Source organism: Grampus griseus, assembly GCF_964374135.1.
Source record: "Grampus griseus genome assembly, chromosome: 4".
NCBI classification, from domain to species: Eukaryota; Metazoa; Chordata; class Mammalia; order Artiodactyla; family Delphinidae; genus Grampus; species Grampus griseus.
The window spans coordinates 38467125-38486225 of NC_138997.1; positions in this window are offsets into that span (position 1 = coordinate 38467125).

A 19101-nucleotide genomic window follows, 5' to 3' on the forward strand; every position below is an offset into this window, starting at 1 on the left:
GTTTAAGAAGAACCTAGGGACAGGACAGGATTAAGGACACAGACGTAGGGAAAGGATTTGGGGACGTGGGGAAGGATAAGGGTAAGCCGGGACGAAGTGAGACAGTGCCATGGACATATATACATTACCAAATGTAACATCGACAGCTACTGGGAAGCAGCCACATAGCACAGGGAGATCAGCTCGGTGCTTTGTGACCACATAAAGGGGTGGGATACAGAGGGTGGGAGGAAGATGCAAGAGGGAGGGGATATGGTGATATATGTATATGCATATCTGATTCACTTTGTTATACAGCAGAAACTAACACTCCATTGTAAAGCAATTATACTCCAATAAAGGTGTAAAAGGAAAAAAAAAAAAAGAAAGCCCAGAGATAAACCTACACACCTATGGTCAACTAATCTATGACAAACCAGACAAGACTATACAATGGAGAAAAGACAGTCTCTTCAATCAGTGGTGCTGGGAAAAATGGACAGCTACATGTAAAAGAATGAAATTAGAACACTTCCTAACACCATACACAAAAATAAATTCAAAATGGATTAGAGACCATAATGTAAGACCAGACAGTATAAAACTCTTAGAGGAAAACATAGGAAGAATACTCTGACATAAATCACAGCAAGATCTTTCTTGATCCACCTCCTAGAGTAATGCAATAAAAAAAATAAACAAATGGGACCTAATGAAACATAAAAACTTTTGCACAGCAAAGGAAACTACAAACTAGACGAAAAGACAAGCCTCAGAATGGGAGAAAATATTTGCAAATGAATCAACGGACAAAGGATTAATCTCCAATATATATAAACAGCTCATGCAGCTCAATATTAAAAAAACAAACGACCCAACACAAAAATGGGCAGAAGATCTAAATAGACATTTCTTCCAAGAAGACATAGAGATGGCCAAGAAGCACATGAAAAGCTGCTCAACATCACTATTAGCGAAATGCAAATCAAAACTACAATGAGGTATCACCTCACACCTGTTAGAATGGGCATCATCAGAAAATCTACAAACAACAAATGCTGGAGAGGGTGTGGAGAAAAGGAACCCTCTTGCACTGTTGGTGGGAATGTAAATTGATACAGTCACTGTGGAGAACAGTATGGAGTTTCCTTAAAAAACTAAAAATAGAATTACCATATGATCCAGCAATCCCACTACTGGGCATATACCCAGAGAAAACCATAACTCAAAAATACACATTCACCACAATGTTCTTTGCAGCACTATTTACGATATAGGTCATGGAAGCAACCTAAATGCCCACAGACAGACGAATGGATAAAGATGTGCTACATATATAAAATGGAATATTACTCAGCCATAAAAAGGAATGAAATTGGGTCATTTGTAGAGATGTCGATGGATCTAGAGACTGTCATACAAAGTGAAGTAAGTCAGAAAGAGAAAAACAAATATTGTATATTAATGCATATATGTGGAACCTAGAAAAATGGTACAGATTAACTGGTTTGCAGGGCAGAAATAGAGACACAGATGTAGAGAACAAACGTATAGACACCAAGGGGGGGAAAGCCGTGGGGTGGTGGTGGTGGGATGAATTGGGAGTTTGGGATTGACATGTATACACTTATATGTATAAAATAGATAACCAATAAGAACCTGCTGTATAAAATATAAATAAAATAAAATTTAAAAATTTAAAAAAATAAATAAAATTTACAAAATAAAACAGAAAAAAAGTTCTTCCTTTCGCATAGATGTATTTATATGAATGAATTATTTCCATGCTTATATCTATAAATACAAAAAAAGAGGAATAAAATCTACCTTGAACCAAAAAAGAAAGAAAAAAAAAACAACCAGAACCCACCAGTTATACAGAGGAAAGCCCTCTCAGGGCACTTGCTCCAGTGGTAAACAATTCTGAAGTTGGTCAGAGGTGGGGAATCGTCTCCCATGAAGCCAGCAGCACCCCCGCAAAGAGCATTGTCACTGCAAAGCTGGGGGACCATGCCGAGGCGTCTCTGAGTAAACGTGAGCTGAGCCCCAGGCCAGCTGCTGCTGAACTGTTCCCACCCTTCCCAGGTAGAACACCTGAATATGTGCAAGGACTTGAAAGCCTAGAGTGGAACCAACTTGGTGCCTTCAGGCCAGCCAGGATGGTCCCGGACCCGGGCGCTCTTCTGGAAGCTTTGCATTTCCCCGCCTGAGATACCCCTCCTGTCCCGGCGCCCACTCCTTTTTTCCTTCCTCACCTCTGCCTGGGGAGACATTCCAGCGGCAGGTATGGGTGACACATCCTCTTCTTTAGCAGGTGGCAGCCTGGCAACTCCTGCAGAAAGTCCAGCAGAGCCCCACTCACACCGGGCCACACACAAAGCTGTGACCCCTCACTCTCTCCCACCAGCCCAGCCCCGATACTGCTGACGGGGCAGAGAATATGGCGTCACGCACAGCTGCAGGGGCTCTTGCTGCCTGGAGCGGTGTTTATATTGACCTCAACCCAGGCACACCTGGGGAGGGCTGGCCGGCAGGGTCAGGCTGCCCAGGTCAGCCAATCCTCGCCCCTCAGGGGCTCACAGTTGCAGAAAATGGACCTTGCTGAACCGGCCCGGTCCAAGGAACAGGTGTGGGCTCCTGAGAGTCAGGATAGACAAGGGGCTGCAGCTCTGGCTTGTTTTCTAATCATTTTATCTGGCCCATGAGTGGGAGACAACTTCAAGAAGACCCTCTCATAATGAGAGGAACCCAGGAGTCAGGGAGAGGAGGGATGGTGGGTGGAGACAGAGGCCTGGTGCCCCGGCTACAGTGGAAATCTCTGGAAGACCAGGCGGAGGGAGGCCACACAGAGTGATGCCCAGGGTCACAGACCTGTCGGAGCTGCTGTATATTAGTTCAAGTCCTGCTCTGAGTTGCTCTGTATCAGCTCTGAGCGACAGGTGACCTGGGGGTGCTCTGCAATGAGGGCTATGTGCACGGTTCCTGTGTGCCCAGCCCTGCCGGGGTACCTGCCCAGGGGAGCTCCGTATCCTGGGAGAGGCCTGACCACGAGAGCCCCATGGGCTGCTGGGTAGCTGCACAGGTGAGCTCCATACCCTGGGAGGGCCCTCACCACGAGAGCCCTGTGGGCTGCTGGGGACCTGGTAAAGGATGTCAGGACAGTCAGTGAAGCCACAGAGGATATACATCCAGTAGTTCCTAATTCCTACACCCTGCTGGTCATTCTACCATCCACCAGGACATGGTATTCCGTACTAGACTTCAATGATGCCTTCTTCTGTATTCCATTAGTCCCAGAGTCACAAGAAATTTTGGCTTGTGAGTGGCAGGACTCAACATACAACAAAAACAATACTGCTGAGCCGTCCTGCCCCAAGGGTTCAAAATTTCCCACATCATCTTTGGAGAAACGTTAGCTAAAGACGTAAAATTTCTACCACTGGAAAAGGGAACCCTCCTTCAATATGCAGACGACATTCTGATCACCAGCCCTACTAAGGAGGCCTCTGAACTACCTAGCCAATAAAGGATAGGAAGTGTCCAAGAAAAAGGTTCAAATATCACAGACTAATGTAACCTGCCTCAGCTTCATTCTCACAGAAGGTTGGAGAAGCCCATCCCAGGAAAGAGAAGAAGCCATTTGCAGCCTTACCACTTCTAAAACTAGAAGACAGCTTAGGGGTTCCTGGGGAGGCCGGGGTTTGCTGCATCTGGATCCCTAACTACAGTCTAATAGCTGGGCCTCTATATGAAACACTGAAAGGAAAAGATGATGATCCTTTTGAACAGAATCCAGAAGTGGCCTTTCAAGAATGGAAAGAGCAGTCAATTCAGACCCTTGCCCTGGAACTCCCTAATTTAGCTAAACCCTTTGACCTTAACATTCCCGGTCGAAGGTGAATCGCCCTTGGAGTATTAGTGCAAAAACTGGGACCACTTGAAATGGAACAACGCAAGAATGCCCTCCAGGTAGGATAAACTACGGTCACCAAGGGCTTGGCCCACTGCCCCATCCGGCCAGGATACTGGGGGTATCTAAAAACCTGGAAATCAGCAGCCCACAAGGCCAGCTCCCTCCTAAGGGAAAAGGACCCCACGTGGTGATCCTAACCACCCACCATGCCCTGAAGTTGCAGGGGTTGCTCCGTGGGCACACTGACCTCGAGTGAGGAGGTCCTCCAACTCCAACCTCCAGAGACAACCGGGGGCAACGGGCCCCCATGACGACTCGTGTGACCATCACTTGACCTGGAGTTTCTCTCAGAAAACAACAAGAGTGTGCCCCAAAAGAGCAGACTACTACTTGCAGGACTTACTGCACCCAGAGGGGAGCTAATAAGCTTGGCAGGGGAAACGTAGATAACGCTGTCACCATAGAAAAGCCTACAGACACCGTGGTGATGTCGGCCAATGAGACCGGCTGGACTCCTGGCTACTTCAAAAGGCCGTTGACTCAGTGGCCGTCATGATCCTGGATCACCACCAGCCCTGGACTGTCTGGGAGTTGAGCGGGCAGGGCTCTGACACCTGGTGCTGTTTGTACGTTAATTCAGGGCCTAATTGCAGAAAGCACAGACTACTGGTCAGAGCACCTAGGCTGGCAGAAACCATCACCCTAAGGTGGCTGAACAAACGTTGGGCCGGGTAAAACCAGCCTCCCCAGCGTCTCTGCGCATGTCTTTCCTGGACCCTTAAAGGTCATTAGAATCTATAACACTTCCAATGCTGGTGCTCAGGCAGACAAGCAGTGAGGCAGGAGCCCTGGGGACAATCAACCTCACCTGGAGGCTGCTGGGGAGAAGTTCTGCCCCTCCCCCCCCAGGTATGAGGACTCCCAACTCAGCACGAAGCATTTACAGAAGAGGGGTCTGCACCCTCAGTGCCCCAAGAATGAGGAACGGGACAAAAGGCAGAGGAGGGGTTTGTCACCGGCAAAGCCCATGAAAAATTCCTAGGGGATAAAAATAGAATCTGGGCAATAAAATAAAGTCTAACCATTTTTTCCTTTGTGGTTTGTCTAATTTCACGTGCTCCTAGGGTTCCGCATGCAGAAGTCCCACACCTGGCACTTCAGACCCGATTTCCTAGTGCAAAATGTCTGGGCCGACACCTCAGCTAGTGGGGCTCCGTGCAGACTCCGCGACATAGAGCCTGAGCTCCAGCCAACCCTGCCCTCGAGAGCTCCGCCCCCTCCCTCCCACTGACGCTGACAGGATCCTTACACAGCAGCCCGGCCCACAGCCCACGGGGGAGCGCACACTCTCACCTCTCCATTCTCTGATCAAAATATAAATTTTCCTTTGCTTCTGAGCAAAAAATCTCGATCTGTTGACTCCAATGACACTGGGCAGGGGGACCCTTGTTGGGGCCCACTTTGTAGGATCAGTAGCAGAAATTGACAACATTGTAACTTCAATGAACAGATGTGTGAGCCAAACTGTAATCAACATAGAGCAGTGTATAAGGCTCGGGTAAAATAAGATGTTTCTAACACTTCCATTTGATATTTCCATCACTTTATTATAAGCAAGTTCAGTGAAGGGGTTTGTCTTATTTGTCAGGTCAACATTAGAGAAAAGAAGTGATTTCTTTCCAAGGATGTACATCTAATAATCTTGGCTGGAGCTTCAATCTCGTTTTGAATGATTTTCCATTGAAAATGATACCTCTCTTTAAGCTCCCCCATTTCTGAGAAGTATAAAATCTTATAATTTATTATTACCAAAGGGGAAAGGTGGGAGGAGGGATAAATTAACAGTTTGGGATTAACACATACACACTTCTATGTATAAAATAGATCATCAACAAGGAACTACTGTATAGCACAGGGACGTACACTCAATATTTTGTAATAACCTATAAGGGGAAATAATCTGAAAAAGAATAGATATTTTTATTGACATCATCTATCAATGACAGTTAAAACGTAACCTAAGGGAAGCCGGTGGTGAGCGCTTCTGACCCTGAAGACTTCAATCATCTAAAGTTCGGACTCTGCCTACTGCCCAAGGCCCTTAATGAACATACATGTAGCCATAGCTTAAAAATTCCCCAGTTTGGGGTTCGGGGAGACACTGATTTGGAAAAATCCCTGGTGTTCTCCTTACATGCATGGGACGCTTCCTACAGCTAAAGCATGCCTGTGACACCCAGAAGATGGCACACCGTTTGATCGGGAAGAGTTTGGAAAAGGCACGTCATCTCTTCATCTCCAGGTAGTTGGGTTCACCCCTCCAGCGTCTTTCCTAACAATCTCCCCACTTGGGGATGTCAGCATCTTCAACATCCTGTTGCGCACAGTTTGGAATTTGTCCAGAGGATGAAGCGGAAGGATGAGAAACAATGAGAGACAAGTCCTAGGTGTTCGGACAGGCACATGCCACTGTAATTTCCAATCAGGAAGACGAATTGACCAAAGGCCAAGATTGCCCACGGAAACAGAATAGGGCTTGAGGAAATCCCGCTGTCTTGTGGCCAGTTCCCAAAAACACAAGTTGAAAAATGGAACTCAGGGGCACTAAAATTCACGAAACTGCAGAGTTGAAAATATCTATTTTCAAAAAATGTCTTGAGGTAAGTCACCGAAAAGGACTTGTAAGCAAGGGAGAATGGCAGGAAAGGTATTTGAAGAAGTAGAAAGGACTCACCATTAAAGCACAAGAAAAGGGGCTGAATATTGCCAACGATGCAGTTGGCCAAAAAGGGCGAATGCGTTTTCTTCTGAATATATTCAAGAAAAGGGCACACACCCTTTTTAGCCAACTAAACAGGTGGGCATTGCAAATCAATACTACAAAAGGTATCACTTCGCAACAGTCAGAAGAGCTGTCCTCATAAAGTGTAAACACCAGAAATGCAGGACAGGTTGAGGAGAAAAGGGAGGCCTGTGAGGCTGATAGTGGAAATATAAATTGCCAATGGACACTCTGGAGAAGTGTATTGTGTTTACTAAAAAGTCTTAAAAAATGAGCTACAGAGCATAGGGTACTTGCACTCATGGGCGTATATCTTGGGAAAAACAAAAATCGACAGGACACAGGCACTGCAACATTTACCGCCTCTCTGTTTAAAAGAGCCTTGACTTGGATACAACCTAAATGTCCCTGGAAGGAAAAAATGGATAAAAGAGATGTGATACTTATGTAGAGTGGAATATTACTCAGCCAGGAAATCAATGAAATAGAGCCAGCTGCAACAACTCGGGAGGAGTTACGTACGATCATTCTAAGTGACATAAGTCAGAAAGAAAAAGACACATATCATAAGATATCACTTAAAGGTGGAATCAAAAATGGCTACACATGAAATAAATTACAAAACAGAAACATAGTCAAATATGTAGAAAACAAACATAAGGCTGCTAGAGGGGAAAGGTGGGGAGTGGTGAGGCATTATCCAGGAGGTTGAAATTAGCAAAGATACCGTTCCAAATACCAAATTGATAATCGATAAGGCCTACACAGTACCTCAAAGAACTGCACTCAGCACACTCAAGTCACCGGAAAAGAATATATACGACTGGTAAGAATCTGAAAAAGAATTTATTGATGGCTCTTTGTACGTCAATCAAGTGGATGTACAGCAGTAAGAAAGAGAGCATTGAAAATCAGCTGTAACCAACATAATAATAAATAAAAAAAAAGACAGTGAAAGGCAGAAAAATTCTTACAACTTTTGCTCAGGGACTGTGATGCAACATGGATTGAACACATCTCGACCCACAGCAGGATGAGACATAAGGCTGGAAACTGTTCGGGCTGAGAGGATTGGTGAGGTTGGGTGAGCAAATGCAGACCCTTTAAAGCAATACTGCATGCTACCCATTCCATGGGTCCCAACTCTCCAGGTTTAAGGGAATCTTCCTACAGCTAAAAGACGCATGGGAAACCCAGAGGATGGTACACCGTGTGATCGGGAAAGGTTTCTAAAACTTACCTCATTTTTCATCTCCCGGTGCTTGGGTTCGCCATTCCAGCCGCTTTACTAACAATCTCCCCACTTGGAGAGTCAGCGCCTTTAACCTCCTGTTTCGCACAATTTGCAATTTGTCCGGAGGATGAACGACAAGAGGGGGAACCAATGAGAGACTAGCTGTAGGTGTTTGGACAGGCACAGGTCACTCTAGTTTCCTATCAGGAAGAAGAATTAACCAAAGGCTCAGCCTGCCGCCCCGGAACCAGAATAGGGCCTGAAGCAATCCTGCGGTTTTGCGGCCAGCTCACAAAAAAGTGAGTTGAAAAATGAAGCTCAGGGACACGGCAGTTCACAAACCTGCAGAGGTATAAAGGACAACGATCGTCCAAAAATATACTGAGGTAACGCAACGAAGAGGATTTGAAAGCAAGGCAGAATTGCAGGAAACAGATTTCAAGAGGTAGATTGGAGTCGCCTTTAAAGCACATGAAAAGCGGCAGAACTTCGACAATGATGCAGTTGGCCAAAAGGGGCGTATATGGTTTTTCCTGAATATATTCAGGAAAAACCGCATACACCCTTATTGGCCAACCAAGCAAGCGGGCAATGCAAATCCGCACTACAAAGAAGTCTCACTTCCCACCGGTCAAAATGGCCATCTGAAAAATGTGTAAAAACCAGAAAGGCAGGACAGGCCATGGAGAACAGGGAGCCTTGTTACTCTGATGGGCGGGATGCAAATTGCCAACAGCCACTCTGGAGAAGTGTATGGTGTTTCCTAAAACATCTAAAAAACACAGCTACAGAGAGCATAGGGCACTTCCACTCATGGGCGTATATCTTGGAAAATCTAAAAATCAACGAGACATAGCCACCCCAAAGTTTAGGGCTGCTCTGTTTACAAGAACATCAAATTCGGTACACATTAAATATCCCAGGAAAGAGAAAAATGGATAAAGGAGTTGTGTTACTTATGTACAATGGAATTTCACTCAGCCATGAAATCAATGTCATAAGGCTAGTAGCAGCATAATGAGTGGATTTAGGTACGATGATTCTAAGTGAAATAAGTCACACAGAAAAAGAAACTTATCATAAGATATCACTTAAAGGCTCTAGAGCACAGGCTCAGTAGTTGTGGCTCACAGGCTTAGCTGCTCTGCTGCATGTGGGATCTTCCCAGACCAGCGATCAAACCCGTGACCCCTGCATTGGCAGGTGGATTCTTATCCACTGCACCACCAGGGAAGTCCTATCCACTCTTTTAAAGATTATTTTCCCATATAAGTCATTACAGAGTATTGAGCAGAGTTCCCTGTGCTCTACAGTAGGTCCTTATTTGTTACCTATTTTATACATAGTAGTGTGTATTTGTCAATCCAATATCCCAATTTATCCCTCCCCCCCCACTTCTTTTTTAAAATTGAAAGGTCTTTTTCTTTCCATTGGTTAGTGTATGTGATTGTGATTGTGTGCATGGTCTTTCTTGGAGGTAAGTTCAAACGTCTAAATTTGAGGCCCTTTGTGTGTTGAAGTGCTCGGCCAAATAGCTTTCCTGCACTGCCTACCTGCTTCCTCCAGGTACCAAACACACAGACAAATGGTCCCACAGTCCAAATGATATGTCTCCTTGAAGATAAGCTCTCCCCAAGTCCTGCTGAAGAGTGGTAGGAAGTCTCCCATGTATCACCCTATCTTGCTGTCCCTAAATATAAGCACACAGAACCACTAGGCTTTGAGGAGAAAACAAAAAACAAGTATCCTTAAGTTATTAACTTTGGGAAATTTTACAAAGGTTTGATATTCCTAGTTCCTTGTGTCTGCCTCCTGACTCCCTGGGCTGAGATGGCACCTGAAAACTCTGTGATTACATCCTCCACCACTATTCTTCTAAAAGTTAAAGCTTATTACAGACACTCCATTATTCTTACTCCATCTTCTGTGAATCCCCCTTGCTCCAGGATTTACAAGGAAGCCATGCAATCCCACACCAGCTCCTGTCATTAACACTTGCTCTTAAGTAAGGATCTGCTAAATTCATTACCCCGAGACTTATACGATTACTAGGGAATACTTCTTGGTCTTTCCAAGGACTCACAATTTTAACCAAAGACAAAACATTATTTTTAAAGACAATAACTGAAAAAGCACCATAGTGCTATATAAAATGTAAACTATTCTTGTTGACTGTTTAGGGATTTAAGCTTCTTACCTGATATTCTGCTGTGAGGCATTTTCAGTTTTGATTTATAGATCTAAACAGAACTGGTTAGTTGATAACTAGTGTTTTGCTTCTTGCTTCATGTTCTTAATGTATAGAAATTATGAAATGGGGAAAATTCATCCACTTGCTCTGTAGAACAGCCTACGAAGTATATTTATCTATAAAAGAACGAACATGGTATTCAAGCATTCTTTTGCAGAATACTTAATCCTTCAGGGAGAAAAGATACAGTGCCTAGCATTCCTGCTCAGAATTTTAATGATAAACTTTATTATAGTTTAGTGTATCATTGGCCTGAATTTTTGTAATCTTACAAGAAAATTTCCGTTTCCACATAGCCATTAAATATCTGATTCATTTTCTTGGCCCAAGATAATGCCTTTCAGTTATACCTCCAGCAAACCAGAGTCTGCATTGCACAAATATAGGATTGAGTGTGATTAAGCTATTAAGTATTTTAATTACCTTTTACTGTTCTTTGGATATATTATGTTTTTGAGGAAGCAGAAGCAGAATTGGAGTACCTTGATATTATACAGCTTTATAGAAGAAGCATATGGACTTGGCTTATTCATCATAATTGGCAGAGATTCTGCTGTACAGAATCCTGAAAGAACATCTCAATTTTCTTGCTATAGTGAATGTCACAGTGAGCACATTTACAGCATGAGTTATGGAGAGAGTGAAAATATTTAAATCTTTATAGCATTTTTATGTTCTCTCTTCCTTTTTGGTAATCAGATCTTGATTAAGAGGTAGAATTAACACCCAGTAGGACATCAGTTTATTGGCTTAAATCTTCTGCTTATCTTTTCCTTGTCCCTAGGACAGATAGAGAATGATTTATGGACTTCATGATTCTGAAACAATAAAAAGTATCTGAATGCATATTTGCTGTTTCCTACAAGCCAATTACATCTTGTTTACAATACGAAATATAAAAGAAACTTGGAAGGGAAAATAAGTAAATTGGTGTCATTTTGTTTTCGTATTCCCTTATTATGTTTTAATTTTCCATTTATAGGGCAGTCATTCCCATGCCCTTCCTCCATCAGTATCCATTTCTTTAGCTACTGAAATTTTGTCACTTCCTCTCTCAGCAGATTTCCTTAGGTGAAGACAACAGTAGGCGTGTTTTGCTCTTTATGGAGTGCTTTTGTCTATACTCTTGGCACTTTTTCACAATCTCTCTTATTTTAAAATAGTTTTATTGAGATATGTTTCATATGCCATAACAGTCACTCATTTAAAATGTACAATTCAGGGGTTTTTAGTGTATTCACGGAGTTGAGCAACCATCACCAGAGTCTAATTTTAGAACATTTCAAAATCCCCTAAAGAACTTCTGGTAACCATAAATAGTCATTCCTGTTCCTGTTTCCCTCACCATGATCCCAGCACCAAGGGGCCACTAATCTATTTTCTGTCTCTGTGGATTTACCTATTCTGCACATTTCACATAAATGGAATCATACAGTGTGTGTGGTCTTTTGTCACTGGCCTCTTTACTTAGCAAAATGTTTTCAAGGTTCATGCATAGTGCAGCATGAAGCAGTACTTCATTCCTTTCTATTTCTTCATTTCCTTTCTATTCCTTTCTATATACTCCATTATATAGATATATTATGGTTTTATGTATCCATTAATTAATTGATGAACATTTGAGTTGCTTCTACTTTTGGTTTTTATGAATAATGCTGCTGTGAATGTTAGCATAAAAGTTTTTGAAGAGACATAATGTTTAGTCTATTTTTTTTTAAGGATGAGGAAAATCAGACTCTGAGTGTTAGAGCTTAGGCTTCTGATTCCTAATAAAGCTCTTTTCCTACTCACTTTATTCCAGAAATTTTAGAAATACAAGTTATTTTTAAAACTCTAGTATTACACATTGCTTCTATTTCTAAACTTGATTTGCATCCAAAATGCAGGAATATGTTTTAAAGTTTTTCTCAAAATATTTTAAATATCTTTGCATCTGCCTATATATCTCTTCATAATCCAAACTGCAGATAGGCAGTGATGCCAACCTTCTAGTAAGTCTTTGGGATACTTTGCCTGCAATATAATCCTTTTAAATAATAAATAATTGTGAAGGAATTCTGTTGAGAGTACTTATGGAATGAACCACCCCTTGTTATGGGCCTTAGAATGCTGAGGAAATGAATGCTGTGCAGAGCGACCTGGCTGTAATAAATCAACCTAACGTAAACTATGTCAAATTAAAATTGAGGGCCTAAATGAGCTGTGATCATAAGTGTGCTGCAGTCTCCAAGTACAGAAACTGCATACAGCCATCTTGTAGCAACCTCCTGGAAAGTCAGTCCTCTGGAAACCAAACCACAGCAGCTGGTTAATGATATTTTCATTTGTACCCTCCTTCAGAGTGCTGGGCTTCCTCACTAGTTTCCTAGTTCTCCCCACATAGTCTGGTTTGTGTCTGCCTTTAGGTTGGCCTTTTGCATACACCTGGCTGTCAGTCAACTCTTAGGCCCATAGAATATGAGTATCAAAAGGCACCATAGAGGGCTTCCCTGGTGGCGCAATGGTTGAGAGTCCGCCTGCCGATGCAGGGGACATGGGTTTGCGCCCCGGTCCGGGAGGATTCCACATGCCGAGGAGCGGCTGGGCCCGTGAGCCATGGCCGCTGAGCCTGCGCGTCCGGAGCCTGTGCTCTGCAACTGGAGAGGCCACAACGGTGAGAGACCCGCGAACCGCAAAAAAAAAAAAAAAAAAAAAAAAGCACCATAGAAATTACCTAAATCAATGCTCTCCTTCACCCATCAATATGTTAAAGACGAGAAAAATTAGGTCTGCCAGGGTCAAATAAGCTGATGACCTAAACCCATACTATTCTGGAACTCCTAAATCCGAATCCAGGATAATCCCAATCTAAGAGATGCCCCAAAACCTGAGAACTGCAATGACATTATAAGACATGACATTTGTTCCTTAGCTGTCTGAACAATTCAAGATTAATTGTGGTTACATCCATTTTATGTGGGAGCACACATGTTTTCATTATCAGTCACACAGCAAGATCAGGACTAAAAAGAAAATGCATGTGAGGTAGCGTTGATTGGTGGATATTAGGCACGGACTGTGTGCCAGGTACTGTGCTGGGTACTGGGGATGCAAAGATAAATAAGGCATGGTCCTGCTCTCAAGAAGTAAGCACATAGGTTCAATTGTGAAGTAATGGGATATTCTAGGCACAGAACATAAACCAAGGTATAGAGAAAGAGCTGAGCACTGTGTGTGTGTGTGTGTGTGTGTGTGTGTGTGTGTGTGTGTGTGTTGTGTTTAAGACTGATAGCAGCTTAGAGGAAAGAGTGGGTCATATGGAGGCAAACTGAAGTAACCTATCAGTGCTCCTAACAGAACTTTCAGCAATGGTGGGAAAGCTCTATACCTGTGCTGTCCAGTAGGATAACCACTAGCCTCATGTGGTTATTGAGCATTTGAAATGTGGCTGTGTGACTAAGGAACTATATTTTAATTTTCATTTAAATTAATATAAATTTAAGTTGCCACATATGGTTAGTGGTTACTATATTGCATAGCTCAAGTCTAGATAGCCAAGCTAGATGCAATGGAGTTTTCTGGGTTAAAAGCAGAATTATATCCTGTATTCCATCTCTCTATATGCTCCAGACTGATGAGTCAAGGAGATGATAAGGATGTGCTGTGGTGAATGACTTTGACTTTTCACATCTCCTTTTGGTGCCTTAGTTTCCTCATTGTTGAAATGACAGTAATAATGTCCTTCTCATGGATTTTGAGGAGAATTAAATGAGATATTATATGTGAAAAAGCTTTGCAAACAATATATATGAAAACACTTTCTAAACTGTCTGAAGTTCTAAAACAGTGATTCTCAATGGGGACTTTTGGCACATCTGTGTGTGCTTTTCCCTTATCAGATTGGATAGGGGCAATGCTGGCTAACAGCCAGGGCCCAGGAAGGCTAGACGTCCTGCATTGCATGGGACATTCGTGCAAAAAGTAAAAAATTTAAATCTCCCAATGGACATTTACGTAGAAGAAAAACCTACTTATTATTATTGAGCACATAATTTCCTCCGTTTTATATATAAACACAAAGCAATTTTATATGGTTTCAATAAACACTGAATTATCCAGGAGAGTAACTTCCATGTATATTAAAGGAAAAACATACTGAGTCTCATTCAAGAGTTATTTACCATTTCTGAAAATCGACACACAAATGTTAATGTCATTAGTTATATTTGAAACTCCTTAATCAGCCTGTATTTGCGGTGGTTGCATTTATCGTGGTTATATGTGCATGTATGTCTGATTATTTCATTGTCTTCAGTGTAGACAGCCCCCATTCATTTACATACTGAATTGCACATCATATTATTATAAAGTATTTTCCATTTATTTTTCCTTTATGTTATAGCTCAGGTTGTATATTGACTTTTTTGGAAATTATGTGTGTAGCTAGATATGAATATCAATTCAGGACAGTAAAAGACCCATTATTAAATATTTGTTATGAAAAGGTAGCACTCATTCTAATAGGGTTGAGAACCACTGTTTTAAACCTACGTGGCCCTTTTTATCCCTGTTTGCTGTAGTCTCTTAACCCTATCAGAGAAACTTCCATGCATGTGAAAAACACAAATTGTTACTTCTGATAGTACACTAGTGCTCTCCTTTCCAAGGTGGGGCAATAGTTTTGTGGTGGAAGGGAGAAATAGCTAGACAGCCAACCCAGACGGCCTAGGAGGGGCACAGATCTCCCTCTAATATTGTGTGCAAATACGGACAGTGGATTTGTATTTTCTAGCAGCAATTCCTAGACCGTGATAGAACATTTCAATAAAGCATAGGGAAAATTAAAAGGAAACAATGAGTATCATGAAACTAGGTAAACTAGTTTATACAATGTACTCATCATCAATTTGGGGTTCCCTTCAGGATTTTCTTCTTCCTAGATCAAGTTTTGCTTCCACGTGATAGTGCTTATATTTAACCTCTATCTTAAAAGCACCTTGGACAGCTCGAAATCCAAACCAAAACAAGGGACAGTCCGAGTGAGATAAACATTTTCTCTTTTCTTATTGTATGATGTTGCTTATATGCAGAATCTAAAAAGAAATGATACAAATGAATTTATTTACAAAACAGAAACACACTCACAGACTTAGAGAAGGAACTTATGGTTACAGGGCGGGGGTGGGGGGAAGGGTGGGGGGAGGGATAGTTAGGGAGTTTGGGATTGACAGGTACACAGTGCTATATTTAAAATGGATAACCAGCAAGGACCTACTGTATAGCACAGGGAACTCTGCTCAATATTATGTAGCAGCCTAAATGGGAAAAGAATTTGAAAGAGAATAGGTACATGTATATGTATAACTGAATCACTTTGCTGTACACCTGAAACTATCACAACATTGTTAATCTATACTCCAATATAAAATAGAAAGTTAAAAAAAATTTTCTCTTTTCTAATTATTTAAGGGCTGCCTTCAAGTATATCTTTCCTTCCCAAGGACCTGCTCTTTCACTGATGATTAAGATCAAGAAGTTCTACTTCTTCACTGATGATTAAGATCAAGAAGTTCTACTTCGAGTAAACTTCACCCCTGTATACATAGGGCCCTACTTCTGCAAGATTACCTCTACCAGCTAACTCTAGGAAAGGCAATACACTTAGTCTAGAGAGTCACTTATTAGCATGACAAAGTGCCAGTTTTAAATAAGAGTAATTAACTTGCCCAAGATCACAGCTAGGAAGGAGTAGAGCATGAATCAGATAGGATTGCTGATTTCTAGGCTGATAAACAGCACATTTGTTCTAATAGACCAGGGTATCACTTCTGGTTGGTTGATAGCTGTGCCCTGTAGATTGTAAAATAGCTTTAGTACCACTCCTATTCCATCATTATTTCATTGATACCTAAAGTATACCAAGTAACTGGAGATTTTCTCACTGGGATAACCCACATCCTTGGCAACTTTGCAGCGTAAAATGGCCAGGTTGACAGGTTTATTTAGAAGTCTACCTGGCCCGTGAATAGCTATTTAGAGCTATAATTTAGACCATCTGTGAAGCAAATCTATGATTAACCACTCCCCTGGATTCAGGGAACAAAAATATGAAGCTGAGGTATGTGTTTGTTAAAATTAAAAATTTAAGTTAAAGTAATTAAAATGCCTAAAACTGCTCTAAAATAAGGTCTATTTTTTTAAAAAGTAACTAAAATTAAAATTATTTTGAAACTGAAACACTTGTGTGTAAACCAAGGTCTAATATTATTTTCAGGAATTAAATTTTTATTTGAATAACTCAGAAAAGAATTCAATAACCTCTATTATCCTTTTCAATGTTTTTCTTATCTAAGAAAATGTGAATTGTGTTTTTTCCTGTAATAGAATATGCAAAGATTCACTTTATATTTACTTATCAATTTATAATATTCAGATTGCTTTCTTATGCATTAATATTTTTTCAGTTATCAGCAGAGCAGTTTAATATACTGGTTAAAAGTAGGGACTCCGGCTTCCCTGGTGGCGCAGTGGTTGAGAGTCCGCCTGCCGATGCAGGGGACATGGGTTCGTGTCCCGGTCTGGGAAGATCCCACATGCCGTGGAGCGGCTGGGCCCGTGAGCTATGGCCACTGAGCCTGCACGTCTGGAGCCTGTGCTCCGCAACGGGAGAGGCCACAACAGTGAGAGGCCTGCGTACCGCAAAAAAAAAAAAAAAAAATGTAGGGACTCTAGAACCAGACTACCCGGAGTTTAAATCCCAGCTTCCCAAATTAGTAGCTGTATAATCTTAAGCAAGTTACTTAACTTCTCTATGCTTTAATTTCATCATCCTTATAATGGGCACAGCTCTTGTACCTAATTCAGAGATGCAGAGTTGTTGAATTAATGCTGTAAATTACTTGAAACAGTAAACACTCAGTGTTAGCTATTGTTAATATTACTATGTCCTAACATTCTGAGAACTAGTGGCAAAGTGTCTGAGGGGGTTAATAGTAAGTGGAAGAACCAGGGCAGGAACCTTGGCATTGGAGCACTTAGCATCCCTGCAAGATTATGGTTTGTGGGAGTAGGCTGGACCCAGGCCTCTGAGAGTGTGCAGGGCTCTAAGAGAAGACTAAGTCTGGGAGATTTCAGTGCTGATCTGTACCTGCTTCAATAAGTGAATAAAGCAGGTTATAAAATAAGCTTGAGGATACACTATTACATACTCAGTGCGATCTCAACCATCAAAACTAAACAAAAGACAGCAAGCAAATATGTCAAAATATCAGAAGAGTTTTTCCCCTGAAGATGGGATTATGGGTAACTCTTTGTTTTTATAATTATCTCCACTTTCTAAATATTCTGAATTAAGTAGAGTATTGCTTTGATAATTAGGGAAGAAAAGTTAAAAAAATAAAACAATCCCAGTAAAAATAGAAATTTCTTTTATCCCAACTGAGTCAAATAATGGAGTGCAACAAAAGGTAGGTGAGGAAAAAAGACTAAAATCAAAATGTTCATTTTAGAGGGCTTTTGCTATCTGAATTAAAGCAAGAACTGCCAGACCCACACTTCATTTTATGAATTTGGCATTTCAGATAAAAAATAAGCACATGTTAATCAACGAGCGCAACAGTTACACAAAGGCAGACCTCTTTGAGAAAATAAATCCTTCTAACACAATCAGGCAGGATTGTCTTTTCTGGATCGAAGGAACCGCTAAGTTTTTTTCCACAAGAGGGCGGTAACTGCTCAGGATTTCTTCAAAAGGGCCTGAAGGACCCAGGAACTGTAAGCAAAGCAGTGACGCAAATAAAACAACTTTTTCTCATTGAAGAATAAGGAGCCGCACGCGTGAGGCGGCTGAAAGGACCAATGCTGACACACTCACTCACACGCAACAACTTTTAGCAGGGCTGAAAGAGGAACTAGTTCACAGGCTCGTTTAAAATTACTTAAATTATGTTCAGTGGACGTCATTTATACAGGTGTAAATTTTTTATGACCGTTCACATCAGATATTGTTTAATCTGGTGGTGAAAGTGAACCAGCATTTTATTCTTTAAGGAAATTGTAGAAACTCACAGACATTCCTTGGAGCTCATGATTCCATGCCGGATCCCCGTCTCCAGAATATACATCAAAGCAAGTGGGTTCCCTGGAAGCAAATGGGGTCTCTGCAGAAAATGCTTGGGAGCGTGAGGGGTCGGGGGTATTATACATACATGTATGTGCTTTGCTGAAGTTGAAGACTAGTTTTCTCTCTAGCAGGTCATTGGTGTCTTCTTGCAATTATTCATATTCCTGGATCGGGTCTTGATATTGCAGACATTTCTGGACCTTAGTATTCTGCATCTTCTTGGACTTTTCAGAACCCTCCCTTCCGAGTGCACGTGTCTCCCAGGAGAGCTCAGTACGTATTCTGCAGTTGTGCACAGGACTACCATGCAGTTACTTTGAAGATCGCCCGGTGGTGGTGATGGTGGGTGGGGATCTTGGCTTGACGTTCGAGATCTTTTTGGTAGTAGATCCAACGGGGCAGTCTACACCGAGGGTCCCTTCCCTCTCGTGTTTTGCGTTGACTTCGGCTGGGAGAGCGCCGACAGCAGGATCCCCCAGCGCTCTTCCCCACCCAGCATTGTTGGCCCCTCGCTACCCCAACCCTTCCCAAGTAGTCTCGTTAATTCCCGGTCAGCAGAAGCGGCCAAGGGTCGCGTTCCCATCCCGCCGCGTTTACGGGTTGCAAAGATGCAGACAGCCGTGCTCTCCCTCCTCGCCGGTTCTCCTTCTCTGACACTGGGTTGTTCCAAGGTATCGTGGACATGCTTCTTTCTCCCTTGAATTGCCACTTAGCTGCCCTCTAGACCCCTCTTTTAACATGAACGTAAACCCAGCCGGCCTCTGGGTTCAGCCCGAACAGGCCCCACTCGTCGGCGGAAGTGGAGTTATTAAAGAAGTCACCCAGACGATACAATCAAACA